Source organism: Rhinoderma darwinii, unplaced genomic scaffold (genome assembly GCF_050947455.1).
Source record: "Rhinoderma darwinii isolate aRhiDar2 unplaced genomic scaffold, aRhiDar2.hap1 Scaffold_703, whole genome shotgun sequence".
Taxonomy (NCBI): domain Eukaryota; kingdom Metazoa; phylum Chordata; class Amphibia; order Anura; family Rhinodermatidae; genus Rhinoderma; species Rhinoderma darwinii.
In genome coordinates, this window is record NW_027464264.1 from 14,550 (window position 1) to 33,090 (window position 18,541).

The following is an 18,541-nucleotide window of genomic DNA, read 5'->3' on the forward strand; positions in this document are numbered from 1 at the left end:
ATATTTCCGGTGATTGCGCGGTGTGAGGGGTTTATATTTCCGGTGATTGCGCGGTATGAGGGGTTTATATTTCCGGTGATTGCGCGGTGTGAAGGGGGTTTATATTTCCGGTGATTGCGCGGTGTGAGGGGATTTATATTTCCGGTGATTGAGCGGTGGGAGGGGTTTTATATTTCCGGTGATTGCGCGGTGAGGGGTTTATATTTCCGGTGATTGCGCGGTGTGGGGGGGTTTTATATTCCCGGTGATTGTGCGGTGTGAGGGGTTTTATATTTCCGGTGATTGCGCGGTGTGGGGGGTTTTATATTTCCGGTGATTGCGCGGTGTGAGAGGTTTTATATTTCCGGTGATTGCGCGGTGTGGGGGGTTTTATATTTCCGGTGATTGCGCGGTGTGAGGGGTTTTATATTTCCTGTGATTGCACGGTGTGAGGGGTTTTATATTTCCGGTGATTGCACGGTGTGAGGGGTTTTATATTTCCGGTGATTGCACGGTGTGAGGGGTTTTATATTTCCGGTGATTGCGCGGTGTGAGGGGTTTTATATTTCCGGTGATTGCGCGGTGTGGGGGGTTTTATATTTCCTGTGATTGCGCGGTGTGAGGGGTTTATATTTCCGGTGATTGCGCGGTGTGAGGGGTTTTATATTTCCGGTGATTGCGCGGTGTGGGGGGTTTTATATTTCCGGTGATTGCGCGGTGTGAGGGGTTTTATATTTCCGGTGATTGCACGGTGTGAGGGGTTTTATATTTCCGGTGATTGCACGGTGTGAGGGGTTTTATATTTCCGGTGATTGCGCGGTGTGAGGGGTTTATATTTCCGGTGATTGCGTGGTGTGGGGGTTTTATATTTCCGGTGATTGCGCGGTGTGAGGGGTTTATATTTCCGGTGATTGCGCGGTGTGAGGGGTTTATATTTCCGGTGATTGCGCGGTGTGAGGGGTTTTATATTTCCGGTGATTGCGCGGTGTGAGGGGTTTATATTTCCGATGATTGCGCGGTGTGAGGGTTTTATATTTCCGGTGATTGCGCGGTGTGAGGGGTTTATATTTCCGGTGATTGCGCGGTGTGAGGGTTTTATATTTCCGGTGATTGCGCGGTGTGAGGGGTTTATATTTCCGGTGATTGCGCGGTGTGAGGGGGTTTATATTTCCGGTGATTGCGCGGTGTGAGGGGTTTATATTTCCGGTGATTGCGCGGTGTGAGGGGTTTTATATTTCCGGTGATTGCGCGGTGTGGGGGGTTTATATTTCCGGTGATTGCGCGGTGTGAGGGGTTTTATATTTCCGGTGATTGCGCGGTGTGAGGGGTTTTATATTTCCGGTGATTGCACGGTGTGAGAGGTTTTATATTTCCGGTGATTGCGCTGTGTGAGGGGGTTTATATTTCCTGTGATTGCGCGCTGTGGGGGGGGGGGTTTATATTTCCGGTGATTGCGCGGTGTGGGGTGTTTTATATTTCCGGTGATTGCGCGGTGTGAGGGGTTTTATATTTTCGGTGATTGCGCGGTGTGAGGGGTTTTATATTTCCGATGATTGCGCGGTGTGAGGGGTTTTATATTTTCGGTGATTGCGCGGTGTGGGGTGTTTTATATTTCCGGTGATTGCGCGGTGTGAGGGGTTTTATATTTCCGGTGATTGCGCGGTGTGAGAGGTTTATATTTCCGGTGATTGCGTGGTGTGAAGGGTTTTATATTTCCGGTGATTGCGCGGTGTGAGGGCTTTTATATTTCCGGTGATTGCGCGGTGTGAGGGGTTTTATATTTCCGGTGATTGCGCGGTGTGAGAGGGTTTATATTTCCGGTGATTGCGTGCTGTGAGGGGTTTTATATTTCCGGTGATTGCACGGTGTGGGGGGTTTTATATTTCCGGTGATTGCGCGGTGTGTGAGGGGTTTTATATTTCCGGTGATTGCGCGGTGTGAGGGGTTTATATTTCCGGTGATTGCGCGGTGTGAGGTGGTTTATATTTCCGGTGATTGCGTGGTGTGAGGGGTTTTATATTTCCGGTGATTGCGCGGTGTGAGGGGTTTTATATTTCCGGTGATTGCGTGGTGTGAGGGGTTTATATTTCCGGTGATTGCGCGGTGTGAGGGGTTTATATTTCCGGTGATTGCGCGGTGTGAGGTGTTTTATATTTCCGGTGATTGCGTGGTGTGAGGGGTTTATATTTCCGGTGATTGCGCTGTGTGAGGGGGGGTTTATATTTCCAGTGATTGCGCGGTGTGAGGGGTTTATATTTCCGGTGATTGCGCGGTGTGAGGGGTTTTATATTTCCGGTGATTACGCGGTGTGGGGGGGGTTTATATTTCCGGTGATTGCGCGGTGTGAGGTGGTTTATATTTCCGGTGATTGCGCGGTGTGGGGTGTTTTATATTTCCGGTGATTGCGTGGTGTGAGGGCTTTTATATTTCCGGTGATTGCGCGGTGTGAGGGGTTTTATATTTCCGGTGATTGCGCGGTGTGAGGGCTTTTATATTTCCGGTGATTGCGCGGTGTGAGGGGTTTTATATTTCCGGTGATTGCGCGGTGTGGGGGGGGGTTTATATTTCCGGTGATTGTGCGGTGTGGGGGGGGGGGTTATATTTCCGGTGATTGTGCGGTGTGGGGGGGGGTTTATATTTCCGGTGATTGCGTGGTGTGAGGGGTTTTATATTTCCGGTGATTGTGAGGTGGTTTATATTTCCGGTGATTGCGCGGTGTGAGGGGTTTATATTTCCTGTGATTGCGCGGTGTGAGGGGTTTTATATTTCCTGTGATTGCGCGGTGTGGGGGGGTTTATATTTCCGGTGATTGCGCGGTGTGGGGGGATTATATTTCCGGTGATTGCGCGGTGTGAGGGGTTTATATTTCCTGTGATTGCGCGGTGTGAGGGGTTTATATTTCCGGTGATTGCGCGGTGTGGGGGGATTATATTTCCGGTGATTGCGCGGTGTGAGGGGTTTATATTTCCGGTGATTGCGCGGTGTGGGGGGTTTATATTTCCGGTGATTGCGCGGTGTGAGGTGGTTTATATTTCCGGTGATTGCGCGGTGTGAGGGGTTTATATTTCCGGTGATTGCACGGTGTGAGGGGTTTATATTTCCGGTGATTGCGCGGTGTGAGGGGTTTTATATTTCTGATGATTGCGCGGTGTGAGGGGTTTATATTTCCGGTGATTGCGCGGTGTGGGGGGTTTATATTTCCGGTGATTGCGCGGTGTGAGGGGTTTATATTTCCGGTGATTGCGCGGTGTGAGGGGTTTATATTTCCGGTGATTGCGCGGTGTGGGGGGATTATATTTCCGGTGATTGCGCGGTGTGAGGGGTTTATATTTCCGGTGATTGCGCGGTGTGGGGGGTTTATATTTCCGGTGATTGCGCGGTGTGAGGTGGTTTATATTTCCGGTGATTGCGCGGTGTGAGGGGTTTATATTTCCGGTGATTGCACGGTGTGAGGGGTTTATATTTCCGGTGATTGCGCGGTGTGAGGGGTTTTATATTTCTGATGATTGCGCGGTGTGAGGGGTTTATATTTCCGGTGATTGCGCGGTGTGGGGGGGTTTATATTTCCGGTAATTGCGCGGTGTGAGGGGTTTTATATTTCCGGTGATTGTGCGGTGTGGGGGGATTATATTTCCGGTGATTGCGCGGTGTGAGGGGTTTATATTTCCGGTGATTGCGCGGTGTGAGGGGTTTTATATTTCCGGTGATTGCGCGGTGTGAGGGGTTTATATTTCCGGTGATTGCGCGGTGTGAGGGGTTTATATTTCCGGTGATTGCGCGGTGTGAGGGGTTTATATTTCCGGTGATTGCGCGGTGTGGGGGGATTATATTTCCGGTGATTGCGCGGTGTGAGGGGTTTATATTTCCGGTGACTGCGCGGTGTGAGGGGTTTATATTTCCGGTGATTGCGAGGTGTGAGGTGTTTATATCTCCGGTGATTGCGCGGTGTGAGGGGGTTTTATATTTCCGGTGATTGCGCGGTGTGAGGGGGTTTATATTTCCAGTGATTGCGCGGTGTGAGGGGGTTTATATTTCCGGTGATTGCGCGGTGTGAGGGGGTTTATATTTCCGGTGATTGCGCGGTGAGGGGGGGTTTATATTTCCGGTGATTGCGTGGTGTGAGGAGGGTTTATATTTCCGGTGATTGCGCGGTGTGGGGGGTTTATATTTCCGGTGATTGCGCGGTGAGGGGGGGTTTATATTTCCGGTGATTGCGCGGTGAGGGGGGGTTTATATTTCCGGTGATTGCGCGGTGTGAGGAGGGTTTATATTTCCGGTGATTGCGCGGTGTGAGGAGGGTTTATATTTCCGGTGATTGCGCGGTGTGGGGGGTTTATATTTCCGGTGATTGCGCGGTGAGGGGGGGTTTATATTTCCGGTGATTGCGCGGTGAGGGGGGGTTTATATTTCCGGTGATTGCGCGGTGTGAGGAGGGTTTATATTTCCGGTGATTGCGCGGTGTGGGGGGTTTATATTTCCGGTGATAGCGCGGTGTGAGGGGTTTATATTTCCGGTGATTGCGCGGTGTGGGGGGTTTATATTTCCGGTGATTGCGCGGTGTGGGGGGTTTATATTTCCGGTGATTGCGCGGTGTGGGGGGTTTTATATTTCCGGTGATTGCGCGGTGTGAGGGGGTTTATATTTCCGGTGATTGTGCGGTGTGGGGGGTTTTATATTTCCGGTGATTGCGCGGTGTGGGGGGTTTTATATTTCCGGTGATTGCGCGGTGTGAGGGGGTTTATATTTCCGGTGATTGTGCGGTGTGGGGGGTTTATATTTCCGGTGATTGCGCGGTGTGGGGGGTTTTATATTTCCGGTGATTGCGCGGTGTGGGGGGTTTTATATTTCCGGTGATTGCACGGTGTGAGGGGTTTTATATTTCCGGTGATTGCGCGGTGTGAGGGGTTTATATTTCCGGTGATTGCGGGGTGTGAGGGGGTTTATATTTCCGGTGATTGCGCGGTGTGAGGGGTTTTATATTTCCGGTGATTGCGCGGTGTGAGGGTTTTATATTTCCGGTGATTGCGCGGTGTGAGGGGGTTTATATTTCCGGTGATTGCGCAGTGTGAGGGGTTTATATTTCCGGTGATTGCGCGGTGTGAGGGGTTTATATTTCCGGTGATTGCGCGGTGTGGGGGGGTTTATATTTCCGGTAATTGCGCGGTGTGAGGGGTTTTATATTTCCGGTGATTGTGCGGTGTGGGAGTTTATATTTGCGGTGATTGCGCGGTGTGAGGGGTTTATATTTCCGGTGATTGCGCGGTGTGGGGGGGTTTATATTTCCGGTAATTGCGCGGTGTGAGGGGTTTTATATTTCCGGTGATTGCGCGGTGTGAGGGGGTTTATATTTCCGGTGATTGCGCGGTGTGGGGGGGGGGTTTTATATTTCCGGTGATTGCGCGGTGTGAGGGGTTTATATTTCCGGTGATTGCGCGGTGTGAGGGGTTTATATTTCCGGTGATTGCGCGGTGTGAGGGGTTTATATTTCCGGTGATTGCGCAGTGTGGGAGGTTTTATATTTCCGGTGATTGCGCGGTGTGAGGGGGTTTATATTTCCGGTGATTGCGCGGTGTGGGGGGTTTATATTTCCGGTGATTGCGCGGTGTGAGGGGTTTATATTTCCGGTGATTGCGCGGTGTGAGGGGGGTTTATATAACCGGTCGGCATCGCGCAGTTTCTTCGGAGGACAGAGGAAGCCGCGATCTATAACTGATCAGATGCCGCGGTCGCTATTAATCACGAGGGGTTAAGCGGCCGGGATTGCGCTGTCTCTGATCTTGGCGGTTGCCGGCGGCTGTGAGAAGTCGTGTACGGTGCAGTCTGCGCTCCTTCTAGTGTGACGGCGCACGTACAGCATAATACTATAGATCTGATGTCACCAAGGGGTTAAACCCTCCTGTATTTCATATTTACAGCGCTAATAATAAATAATAATAATTACCAACACTGTGCCGGACAAAAACGCACCAAAACCGCACAGAAATGACCTCATGTAACCTTACTACTGCATCATGGGAAACCTCCTGACTGATAACAGAGAGAACACTAAACAACAGCGGTGACCGGAAGTCATGTACACCCGACCAGCGCTGCTCTCTACCTCATACATGGAAAGGACCTCTGATGACGTCACCACCATGTGAACGGGACAACAAGAGAGGCGGAGCTTATAACTGGAGAGGAGGCATAGCCCCACCCCTCATTTGACGTAATCATGAATTCTTCTCACCATAGCACAGGAGACCGGACCACTCACAGAACTCCGCCCCACATGTCACGTGATCAGCTTCACAGGTCTTTCCTCCACCACTTTTCTCAAATGATAAGCTCCACCCCTTCCGTCCCAGTCACGTGGTGGTGATGTCATCACAGGTCCTTTTACCACAACACATTATATTTTGCACTGTTTAGCTCCAATCACTCCTTCATCGATCATATGATGCTCAGGACCCCTCATGTCACTTGATCATCACACATGTCCTTCATACATCGCTCACACTTCTAAAACCCCCGCCCCTGATTCCACGGTCACGTGACCTTGATATCACAGGTCCTTCCACTTCCGCCTCTCTCCACTAATAAGCTCCGCCTTTTCCTGTCACTTGGTGGTGACGTCATCACAGGTCCTTCAGCTGTTACGTGATGAGGTAGAGAGCAGCGCTGGTCGGGTGTTCTCTCTGTTATCAACCATTGAGTGACTCCGCCCACTGGAGTCCTAGCCCGGATTTAACCCCTCCAGTGCCGGCCTCTTTGGGGTAAGTGGTTATTTCTGGTCTTTGTAGTGGTCGGATGGTTTGTGGGACGTGTTTTGTAATGACATAATATTCGGGACATACAACTTATTCACTGACTTTTATACATTTCTTGTTAATGTCGTTCATCGTGCGGTTTAAAGAGGCTCTGTCACCAGATTTTGCAACCCCTATCTGTTATTGCTGCAGATCGGCGCTGCAATGTAGATTACAGTAACGTTTTTATTTTTAAAAAACGAGCATTTTTGGCCAAGTTATGACCATTTTTGTATTTATGCAAATGAGGCTTGCAAAAGCCCAAGTGGGTGTGTTTAAAAGTAAAAGTCCAACTGGGCGTGTATTATGTGCGTACATCGGGGCGTGTTTACTACTTTTACTAGCTGGGCGTTCTGACGAGAAGTATCATCCACTTCTCTTCACAACGCCCAGCTTCTGGCAGATCATGCTGTGACGTCACTCACAGGTCCTGCATCGTGTCAGACGAGGACACATCGGCACCAGAGGCTACAGATGATTCTGCAGCAGCATCAGCAGGTAAGTAGCTACATCGACTTACCTGCAAACGCCGATGCTGCTGCAGAATCATCTGTAGCCTCTGGTGCCGATGTGTCCTCGTCTGACACGATGCAGGACCTGTGAGTGACGTCACAGCGTGATCTGCCAGAAGCTGGGCATTCTGAAGAGAAGTGGATGATACTTCTATACACAACGCCCAGCTAGTAAAAGTAGTAAACACGCCCCGATGTACGCACATAATACACGCCCAGTTGGACTTTTACTTTTCAACACGCCCAGTTGTACTTTTGCAAGCCTCATTTGCATAAATACGAAAATGGTCATAACTTGGCCAAAAATGCTTCTTTTTTTAAATAAAAACGTTACTGTAATCTACATTGCAGCGCCGATCTGCAGCAATAACAGATAGGGAGTTGCAAAATCTGGTGACAGAGCCTCTTTAAGGGAATGTTCACACGTAGCGAATACGACCCACAACACTCAAGGAAATCACCCCGAATATTCACCCCAAATGGTGGACGTATAATCCCCCCGAATATCTACTCCGGAAATACAACAAGGCCGATCCTCACCTCTCCCAGCGTTACCATAGCAACACGCCCCTGCTCTTCCGGCTGTGTCCAGGTGACCCCTATAATGACATGTGACCTCTCCGGCCTGTGATTGGCTGCAGGGGTCACATGACGCCTTCTTTTTTATATATGTGTAACCTGCAGCGTTGCTGTGAACACGCGGTGGAGCCGCAGAGGATTCTGGGAACAATGGTGTTAGTTGCAGCACTTGACTTCCCATTGAAATTAATAGAGAAATTCTGCAACAAATGCGCGGCGAATCCACGGTAAATAACTGTCCCGGCCATTTTCAATTGTATTTGCATCCTCAGGACACAGGTACTACTGAATACTGTGGCGGAGCAGGAAACTCTCCGCTCCCTGCTCTGCCATTCACTCCTCCGGGAGCGGAATACCCGGCCAGAGCGTCGGCAACCCTCTGACTGGGGATTCTACACTTAGCCTGGGCTCAGTCACTGACACATTAACGTTACTGAAGTGTTTAGACAGTGAATAGACATTCCTTCCAGCCAGGACGCGATGTCTATTCATAATCCCGACACTTCGGTAACGTTTCTGTGGTACTTACAGCAGAGCAAAGTGTAATCTCGCGAGATCTCGCTGTAAATGACCGGTTACAGGGAGATTACGCTTTGCTCTGCTGTAAACGTTACCGAAGTGTCGGGATTGTGAATAGACATCGCGTCCTGGCTGGAAGGAATGTCTATTCACTGTCTAAACACTTCAGTAACGTTAATGTGTCAGTATAAGACAGCAGATCGTGAACAACGCAGTGTCACTATGCACTGACTAAATGAATGGAGAGGAGTGCATGATGCTGATTGGTCACTGATTGGTCAGCGTCATACACTCCTCTGTACAACGCCCACTTGGTCTAAAGTAATAACACGTCCACTTGGGCATTAACCCCTTAGTGACCACTAATACGCCTTTTTACGTCGGTCACTAATGGGCTTTAGGCTAGGCTGACGCCTTTTCACGTCAGCCTAGTCTAAGTCCTGCACGGGTCTCCCGTGCAGGCAGGAGCCGGGGCTCTGCTGTCTGATGACAGCTGAGCTCCTGCTCCAACGCCCGCGATCGAAGTTTACTTCGATCGCGGCCGTTTAACCCGTTAAATGCCGCCGTCAATAGCGACCGCGGCATTTAACTTTGTTTACAGAGGGAGTGCGCTCCCTCTGTCACCCATCGGCGGCCCGCGAATGAAATTGCGGGTCTCCGATGGGGTGTCATGGCAGCCGGGGGCTTGATAAAAGCCCCCAGGTCTGCCCTGGACATATTCCTGTTAGGACGCGCCGGAGGCACGTCCTAACAGATTGCCTGTCAGATTTACACTGACAGGCAATAATGCTCTGGTATACGAAGTATACCAGAGCATTATAGCAGCGATCGGAACATCGCACAGTAAAGTCCCCTAGTGGGACTAATAAAATAAGTCCTCAAAGTGAAATAAAGATTATTAATAAAAAGTACAGTAAAGAAATAAATAAAACCATTTTTTTTCCATAAAAAGTGGTTTTATTTAGTAAAAGTGTAAAAAAAAAGTAGACATATATGGTATCGCCGCGACCGTAATGACTCCATTAATAAAGTTAATATGTAATTTAAACCGCAAAGTGAACACCGTAAAAAAAAAACGCAAAAAACCATGGCGAAATTGCAAATTTTTTCCATTGCCCCCCAAAAAAGTCATAATAAAAATGAATCAATAAGTCCCATGCACCCCAAAACAGTACCATTCAAAACTACGTCTTGTCCCGCAGAAAACAAGCCCAAAAAATCACTACATTGATGGAAAAATAAAAAAGTTACGGCTCTTGGAAAGCGACGATGCAAAAACAAATAATTTTAGTTCAAAAGTGTTTTTATTGTGCAAAAGTCGTAAAACATAAAAAAACCTCTACACATGTGGTATCGCCGTAATCGTACCGACCCATAGAATAAAGGTAACATGTTATTTACGTCGCATAGTGAACGGCGTCAATTTAAAAACGCATAGAACAATGGCGGAATTTCAGTTTTTTTTTATAATCCCCCCCAAAAAGGTTAATAAAAGTTAATATAAAAATTATATGTACCCAAAAATGGTGCTATTAAAAAGCACAACTAATCCCGCAAAAAACAAGTCCTCATACAGCTATGTAGACGAAAAAATAAAAAAGTTATAGCTCTTTGAATGCGACTATAGAAAAACGAATAAAATAGCTTGGTCATTAGGGCCTAAAATGGGCTGGTCACTAAGGGGTTAACAACCTCATTAGCATAAATGTAAAATCGCTCCTAACGTGGTAAATATAGAACGTTTTTCTAAATATAAAGCATTATTGTCACCGACATTACAGCGCCGATCTCCTGATGTAGGAAATGGGGCACTTATGCCAATTAACCCTCAGAAAATGTCAAAAAGGCATCTAGCAAGCGGACACCGTGACCAAAAGACTCATGAGGGCTGCGCAGGAAAAGGACCTTCTCGTCAGCGTACAGGCCCACCACAGCAGACCCTCCCTCCCACTGCACACCAGTTACCATAGGGGTGGATCTCAATCTAATAGCTATAGCTTCAATAGCAAATAAAACCGGTGAGAGGGGACATCCCTGCCGCGTACCCCGTGCCAGAGGAGAAGAATCCGAGGGGATGCCATTGACCACCACAATAGCCATAAGGGATTTATAGAGAAGTTGGATCCATGAGATAAATGTAGGACCAAAGCTGTGAAGGCCGGCCAGAAGGAAGGAGCACTCAACAGAGTCGAACGCCTTCATAGTATCTAATGAAGCGACAGCCCAAGGCAAATGACGCATTCTAGCCATCTGCATAAGTGTCTGTACACGTGTAATGTTTATAGATGTAGATTTACCGCGCATGAATTCAGTTTGGTCAGGGTGAATAATTGTTAGAACAACTTGATTCAGTCGCTTTGCCAGGATCTTAGGTAGGATTTTATAGTCCACGTTAACTAGGGAAATTGGTCTATAAGAACCTCAATCAACAGGGTCTTTATCCGGCTTCAGTAGCACAATAATAGAAGCATCATCAAATGTAGAGGGAAGTGAGTGGCTGAGTAAAGCCTGGTTAAGAGTATCTAACAACATGGGGCCCATATGTTCCCGATACCTCCTATAACCTTCAATAGGGAGCCCATCAGGACCTGGGGATTTATGGAGAGACATTTCCCGAATAGCCTCTTGAAGTTCCGCCATCATCATAGGGGAGTCAAGCAATGTAACCTGCGATGAAGAGAGAGTAGGAAAAGTCAGATCCCTCAGATAAACTACAACGTCTGCGATGGTATGATTAGAGGTGGAACTATATAAAATGGTATAGTCCTTTCTAAATCTGGTAGCAATGGCATCCCCCTCTGTTAATAGACCACCCTCATTATCCTGAATTGGAGGAGTTATTGTGTCTAATTAAGTGGGCCAATAACTGACTGGATTGATTCTCCATCTCAAAATAATATTGACGTGTAATAAAACAATTTGCGCTTAGTCTTAAGGTGAAGCACATGTTTATATAAACGAGTGAAATGTAACCAACTAGCCTTGTGTGCGTCCGTGGGATCAGAAATATACAGCAACTCTGCGGAGGCCACACATTCCCCCGCCTCCCTCTCAGAGTGAGCCGTGGACTTTATAATACAAGAAATTGTAGATCGCAAACAACCACGCAAGTACGCCTTAAAGGTATCCCACTTCAGGGTATGAGAAATAGGTGCATCATGTACTTGTAAACATTGTATAATTTGGTCAGGGATGCGATCAGAGGGTCCAATAAGTGTCAACCAGAAAGGATGCAACTTCCAAGTAGGTAACAATCGCTGTCCAGGAAATTCCGACCTGACCAGTATCGCACTGTGGTCCGAAATCCCCCTGGAAGAGAGTGATCAGGAGGACCCATAAAGAGATAAGGCAGGAGAACCAAAATCATAATCAATCCTGGAGGGAACCTGTCTCCCAGGAGAATGACAAGTGTATTCCAGAACCTGTGGGTGACAATGTCTTCATAGATCAATCCTGGAGAGAGCCTGTCTCCCAGGAGAATGACAAGTGTATTCCAGAACCTGTGGGGACAATGTCTTCATAGATCAATCCTGGAGAGAGCCTGTCTCCCAGGAGAATGACAAGTGTATTCCAGAACCTGTGGGTGACAATGTCTTCATAGACCAATCCTGGAGAGAGCCTATCTCCCAGGAGAATGACAAGTGTATTCCAGAACCTGTGGGTGACAATGTCTTCATAGATCAATCCTGGAGAGAGCCTGTCTCCCAGGAGAATGACAAGTGTATTCCAGAACCTGTGGGTGACAATGTCTTCATAGACCAATCCTGGAGAGAGCCTGTCTCCCAGGAGAATGACAAGTGTATTCCAGAACCTGTGGGTGACAATGTCTTCATAGACCAATCCTGGAGAGGGCCTGTCTCCCAGGAGAATGACAAGTGTATTCCAGAACCTGTGGGTGACAATGTCTTCATAGATCAATCCTGGAGAGAGCCTGTCTCCCAGGAGAATGACAAGTGTATTCCAGAACCTGTGGGTGACAATGTCTTCATAGACCAATCCTGGAGAGAGCCTGTCTCCCAGGAGAATGACAAGTGTATTCCAGAACCTGTGGGTGACAATGTCTTCATAGATCAATCCTGGAGAGAGCCTGTCTCCCAGGAGAATGACAAGTGTATTCCAGAACCTGTGGGTGACAATGTCTTCATAGACCAATCCTGGAGAGAGCCTGTCTCCCAGGAGAATGACAAGTGTATTCCAGAACCTGTGGGTGACAATGTCTTCATAGATCAATCCTGGAGAGAGCCTGTCTCCCAGGAGAATGACAAGTGTATTCCAGAACCTGTGGGTGACCATGTCTTCATAGATCAATCCTGGAGAGAGCCTGTCTCCCAGGAGAATGACAAGTGTATTCCAGAACCTGTGGGTGACAATGTCTTCATAGATCAATCCTGGAGAGAGCCTGTCTCCCAGGAGAATGACAAGTGTATTCCAGAACCTGTGGGTGACAATGTCTTCATAGATCAATCCTGGAGAGAGCCTGTCTCCCAGGAGAATGACAAGTGTATTCCAGAACCTGTGGGTGACAATGTCTTCATAGATCAATGCTGGAGAGAGCCTGTCTCCCAGGAGAATGACAAGTGTATTCCAGAACCTGTGGGTGACAATGTCTTCATAGATCAATCCTGGAGAGAGCCTGTCTCCCAGGAGAATGACAAGTGTATTCCAGAACCTGTGGGTGACAATGTCTTCATAGATCAATCCTGGAGAGAGCCTGTCTCCCGGGAGAATGACAAGTGTATTCCAGAACCTGTGGGTGACAATGTCTTCATAGATCAATCCTGGAGAGAGCCTGTCTCCCGGGAGAATGACAAGTGTATTCCAGAACCTGTGGGTGACAATGTCTTCATAGATCAATCCTGGAGAGAGCCTGTCTCCCAGGAGAATGACAAGTGTATTCCAGAACCTGTGGGTGACAATGTCTTCATAGATCAATCCTGGAGAGAGCCTGTCTCCCAGGAGAATGACAAGTGTATTCCAGAACCTGTGGGTGACAATGTCTTCATAGATCAATCCTGGAGAGAGCCTGTCTCCCAGGAGAATGACAAGTGTATTCCAAAACCTGTGGGTGACAATGTCTTCATAGATCAATCCTGGAGAGAGCCTGTCTCCCAGGAGAATGACAAGTGTATTCCAGAACCTGTGGGTGACAATGTCTTCATAGATCAATCCTGGAGAGAGCCTGTCTCCCAGGAGAATGACAAGTGTATTCCAGAACCTGTGGGTGACAATGTCTTCATAGATCAATCCTGGAGAGAGCCTGTCTCCCAGGAGAATGACAAGTGTATTCCAGAACCTGTGGGTGACAATGTCTTCATAGATCAATCCTGGAGAGAGCCTGTCTCCCAGGAGAATGACAAGTGTATTCCAGAACCTGTGGGTGACAATGTCTTCATAGATCAATCCTGGAGAGAGCCTGTCTCCCAGGAGAATGACAAGTGTATTCCAGAACCTGTAGGTGACAATGTCTTCATAGATCAATCCTGGAGAGAGCCTGTCTCCCGGGAGAATGACAAGTGTATTCCAGAACCTGTGGGTGACAATGTCTTCATAGATCAATCCTGGAGAGAGCCTGTCTCCCAGGAGAATGACAAGTGTATTCCAGAACCTGTGGGTGACAATGTCTTCATAGATCAATCCAGGCCAAACCTTCTATCAGCTGACACAAAGGAGTAGTGGGTGTTAAATTATGGGCGGGATCTTGTGAGAAACGGTCTATAGCCGGAGACATTACCTAATTTGATGTGCAATAGCTGCCTGAAGGACGGAGGTGTTAGCCTGTGGTGGATTATATATACACAGAATAACATATGGCTTAGTGTCTATTTCAGCATAAACAAAAACGAAATCTCCAGCTGGGTCTCTTCGCGTCTGTATTGGATTCCATCGTACAGTGCGATGTATCAGCAGGGAAACCCCTCTAGAATAAAAAGTGTGAAAGGAGTGGCACGCCCATTGTATCCAAGGTTTCTTAAGGTAACTAGATCTTTCACTAACGAGGTGAGTCTCCTGTAAACAGATTAGGGGGGGACGGGATCGCCTAATATGAGGGAACACCGAGGCCCGTCATCAATCATCAATACTTTAGAGAGGATCAATTGCCAGTCCTGGGCAGTACAGCAGCATACAATGGATGAGCAGAAAAAGGTATGGACAGAGTTATCAGAGTCAGTGGCATAGACATACACATGAACAACGATCAAACATAACAAAGTAACCGAGGAAAATAACCCAGAAATGTCCCCACCAAGAACCATAGGTAGGGCAGACATTTGAATTAGAAAAATTAGAATGGGGAATTCTCGACTACGTCTTGGTCAGGCATCCATCCTGGCATCAGTAAGCATATAAGAAAAATGTTCTGGGTCTTTTTGTTTGTTTTTTACCAGTGAATCAGATGAGAACAATATATAGAAAGGAGAGAGATCCCCCTCTGGATCAACTGACCTGAGTAGCCAATGGTAGATATAGCGACATAAGGTACGGTATGGCCAAATATGAAAGGGAGGCTTTTAAACAATTGCGTGATAGGAACACATATGTTAAATTAACACATAGCCCCGTATCCTCTTTCTCATCGGATTTAGTCAAGATTCTTGATAGAGCGCTGGACAAGGGACTTATTCCTAAAAAAATCTATGAGGGACTCCTAACAGATGATCCCAAGATACCAACGCTCTATTTGTTACCTAAAGTACACAAGAATCTTGTGGATCCCCCAGGACGCCCGATCGTGTCGGGTATGGGAGGCCTCTGTGACCCCATCTGCAAATTCATTGACTTCTATCTTAAGCCACTAGTCATTGACCTGCCCTCATACGTTAGAGACACGACGGAAGTCCTGGGGAGATTAGATGGTATCCAAATTGAACCGGATATGCTTTTAGTCACGGCAGACGTTGAGTCCCTCTATACCTGTATACGGCATTGTGATGGGATGGAGGCGGTCCGCTTCTTCCTGGGGACTAGCAACCGGGATGTAGAAATGTGTGATCTTATTTTAGAATTGTTGCAATATATTTTGACCCACAACTTTTTCGTTTTTAAAGATCACTATTATCTGCAGACTACCGGCACTGCCATGGGCGCGGCCTGCGCGCCATCCTATGCAAACCTGTTTCTCGGTCTTTGGGAGAGGCAGGTTTTCCTTGGGGGTGGCGCCCAGGCCGCCGAACATGTGCAGTGTTGGTTATGATACATTGATGATGTATTGTTCATCTGGCAAGGGTCGGAGAGTGAATTGACTGGGTTCATGCAGCAGCTTAATCTGAACCCGTATAACATCAAATTGACATATAAAGCTCATAAACAACAAATAGACTTTTTGGATGTTCAGATTTTTGCTGACTGTGATGGATTTCTTCAAACGGATGTTTACCGTAAATCCACATCAGTCAACTCTCTCCTGCATGCATCATCTTTTCATACTCGTCCAACAGTTAAAGCCATCCCGGTTGGGCAGTTTCTCAGGATGAAGCGGATCTGCTCCACAGATAGACTCTTCGAGCGCCAATCAGACGAATTAAAATCTAGATTCGCTGATAGAGGGTACAGTAGACGTCTCATTAAATCGGGGTACAGCAGGGCTAGGAGAACACCGCGATGTGACCTTTTAAGAACTAAAACATTTCGACCAGTAGACAATAGTGTTCGTTTCATTACTACTTATAATAGTCAATGGGACAAAATAAGATCGATCCTTGAACATCACTGGCCTATTTTGAGATCAGAACCGTGCCTCGCTAAATGTCTGCCCCTAAAACCCACAATGACGGCCAAAAGGAGCAAAAACCTTAAGGATCTTCTTACCAGGAGTCATTACGTACCCAAACATACTAACCCCTTTGGCCCACGGGAACCCACTATTGGATGTTATCCATGTGGTGGATGCATGGCGTGCCCTAACATTAGTAGAGCCAAAGACTTTTCAACAGCTGATGGATTAAGAACTTTTAAAATCAGGGAATACATCTCCTGTAGCTCTACATATGTAGTGTATTATGCACTATGTGCATGCCCCAAGATCTACGTTGGCCTGACTTCTAGGCAGCTGAGGATTCGCACAAGGGAACACGTTCGTGATATCTCTGGTGCGAAAACAATAAGTGATCTTGGACAGCTGAAAACGCTGCCTAGACACTTTAAACAATTTCATAATTGTAATCCTGTCTCTTTGATGATTCGTGGCATTGAACATGTACATTGTGGCATCAGAGGGGGCAATCTGAGGAAGGTTCTAGCCCAAAAGGAGTGTATGTGGATTGTAAAATTGGGATCCATGGCTCCCGTTGGTCTTAACGAACAACTTAATTTCACCTCTTTTCTTTAGAATCCCTTATTTCCACTGGTTTTTAATTAGGATTTTAATTGTGTGTGTCTGCTTTTTCTTAATTATATAGGTACTTGCTATCCCATAGTTCTGACAGCTCCCTGTGATGAGAACTCGTCCTTCCCGATTTGTATGCATTTGGAAAACGGAGGGAGAAGATTCCCTGGCTATTCGTAGCCCTATCCTTCATGGAGGATATAACAATCCCCTCAACTATATGTTTGCTATCTAAATATCACTTTTGTTTACATAGTGCATGTTATTTGCAATTTGATATATATATTGTTTCTGACTTTTTGTTATCTATCCTACACTTGTAAATTTATGTTATTCAGTATTGATTCTATGTGTCTGTTATGTCTCCTTATGGTGTAATGTATTTCACTTTTATTATTTATTTTTATTATTTTTTATTTATTATTTTTTATTTTAATCACTGTTTATGGCTACATCATTACTTCCCCTCATATTTTCCACATGTGTGGGTCTTATAACTCACCTTCACCTTTATATATTTTTACTTCTATTTTTGGGTCTGACGTTAATACATATGTCTTTTTTTCATTGAATTTCTGACACTGTACTTGTAATACTGCTTACTAGACATTTGTCTCTTCTCCCTTAACTTACTGTATTTTTGGTTTATACTAAGGAGATTCTGACATAGCCCATTATAGGCAGTGGGACATTAATATATATCTTTCTTCTCTTTCCGTGCTTACCGTCCAATCAGGTGCGCGCGTCCTCTGCGCGACGCTGTTTTGTGGCCGGCCCTCTTCCTTGCCCCCTATAGCGCACTGCGCATGCCTGGGATCCCTGTACGCGTCGGGGATCTCTGGTGTGCGCTCGAGCGCTGGGGGCTGGAAGTGGGGCATGCCTCACTTCCGGTCTCGGCAGATGACGTGCGCCGGAATCTTCTTGGACTGAGTTTTACTCGATTCACCTGGGGCTTGCGCTACTTATACTCCTCATCTCTTTAGACACTTCACACCCCTTGAGGAAGCACATCGCGAAACGCGCGTTGGGGTTTTTCTACTCACACTAGCTCGACTCTCTGCATTTATCGTTCAGCATGGGTAAGTTGTTGTATTAGTGGGTGGACGTTCGGCTTATTTAGGCTGCAGTCTGTGAACTTTCTTTCTTTCATCCTATATGACTGATGGTCTGTAACTCTTTCTAGACCTTTGCGTGACTGTAGGTCATACATCACCTGTTGTTTATGATACTGTATTTTTATAAATTTACCCATGACACTATTGTCTTACAGTGCTGTTGTATATGACTTGCGTCATGATTATACTGGTCCACTCACTTCAGTCTATATATTGTACACTGCCCTTCATTTTGCTATATAGAGATATTCCTGCTAGTTGTGTTTTAGTGTAACTATTCAGAGTCTTCATGTCCAGCTCTGTACCTTTTTATCCTTTATAAATGTTTCTATATGTTTAATAAAATAATTTTCTTTTAATACTGGCTAGTATGCTCCTTTGTGTCTCTAGTGTATATCATTATATACGGGAGTTGCCCTCTCTCTTATTAGGGTAGTATGCTATACCTTAAGCATCCAGCCCCACACGTGCTATTTGAGCTGGTTTTTTTGTTTATAATTCTGCATTCTGTGTTTTTCACAGCTACTGGTTCACAGCTAAGTATGAATTTCAGAGCCCGTGACGATACATGGCTCTTACAACTGGACAAGATATTCAATGAGGACCCTGTTTTAGTATCATATTTAATATTTTTTATTTATATTTTTAGAGCTGCTAGTCTTTTTTTATTTTACTGTTTTTTCTAAAAAAATGTATTCCTGTTCTGGGGGACTTGAACTAGTGATG

At 46.5% G+C, this 18,541-nt stretch overlaps 1 long non-coding RNA gene across 1 annotated transcript; it reads left to right on the plus strand.

The window, feature by feature from the left end:
* Positions 1-6,436: 6,436 nt before the first annotated feature.
* LOC142728967 (uncharacterized) lies at positions 6,437-18,117 on the plus strand. The gene is made up of 3 exons (XR_012877894.1): positions 6,437-6,734; positions 14,206-14,350; positions 16,774-18,117. It is a non-coding gene; the product is annotated as an uncharacterized LOC142728967 (long non-coding RNA).
* Positions 18,118-18,541: the final 424 nt, after the last annotated feature.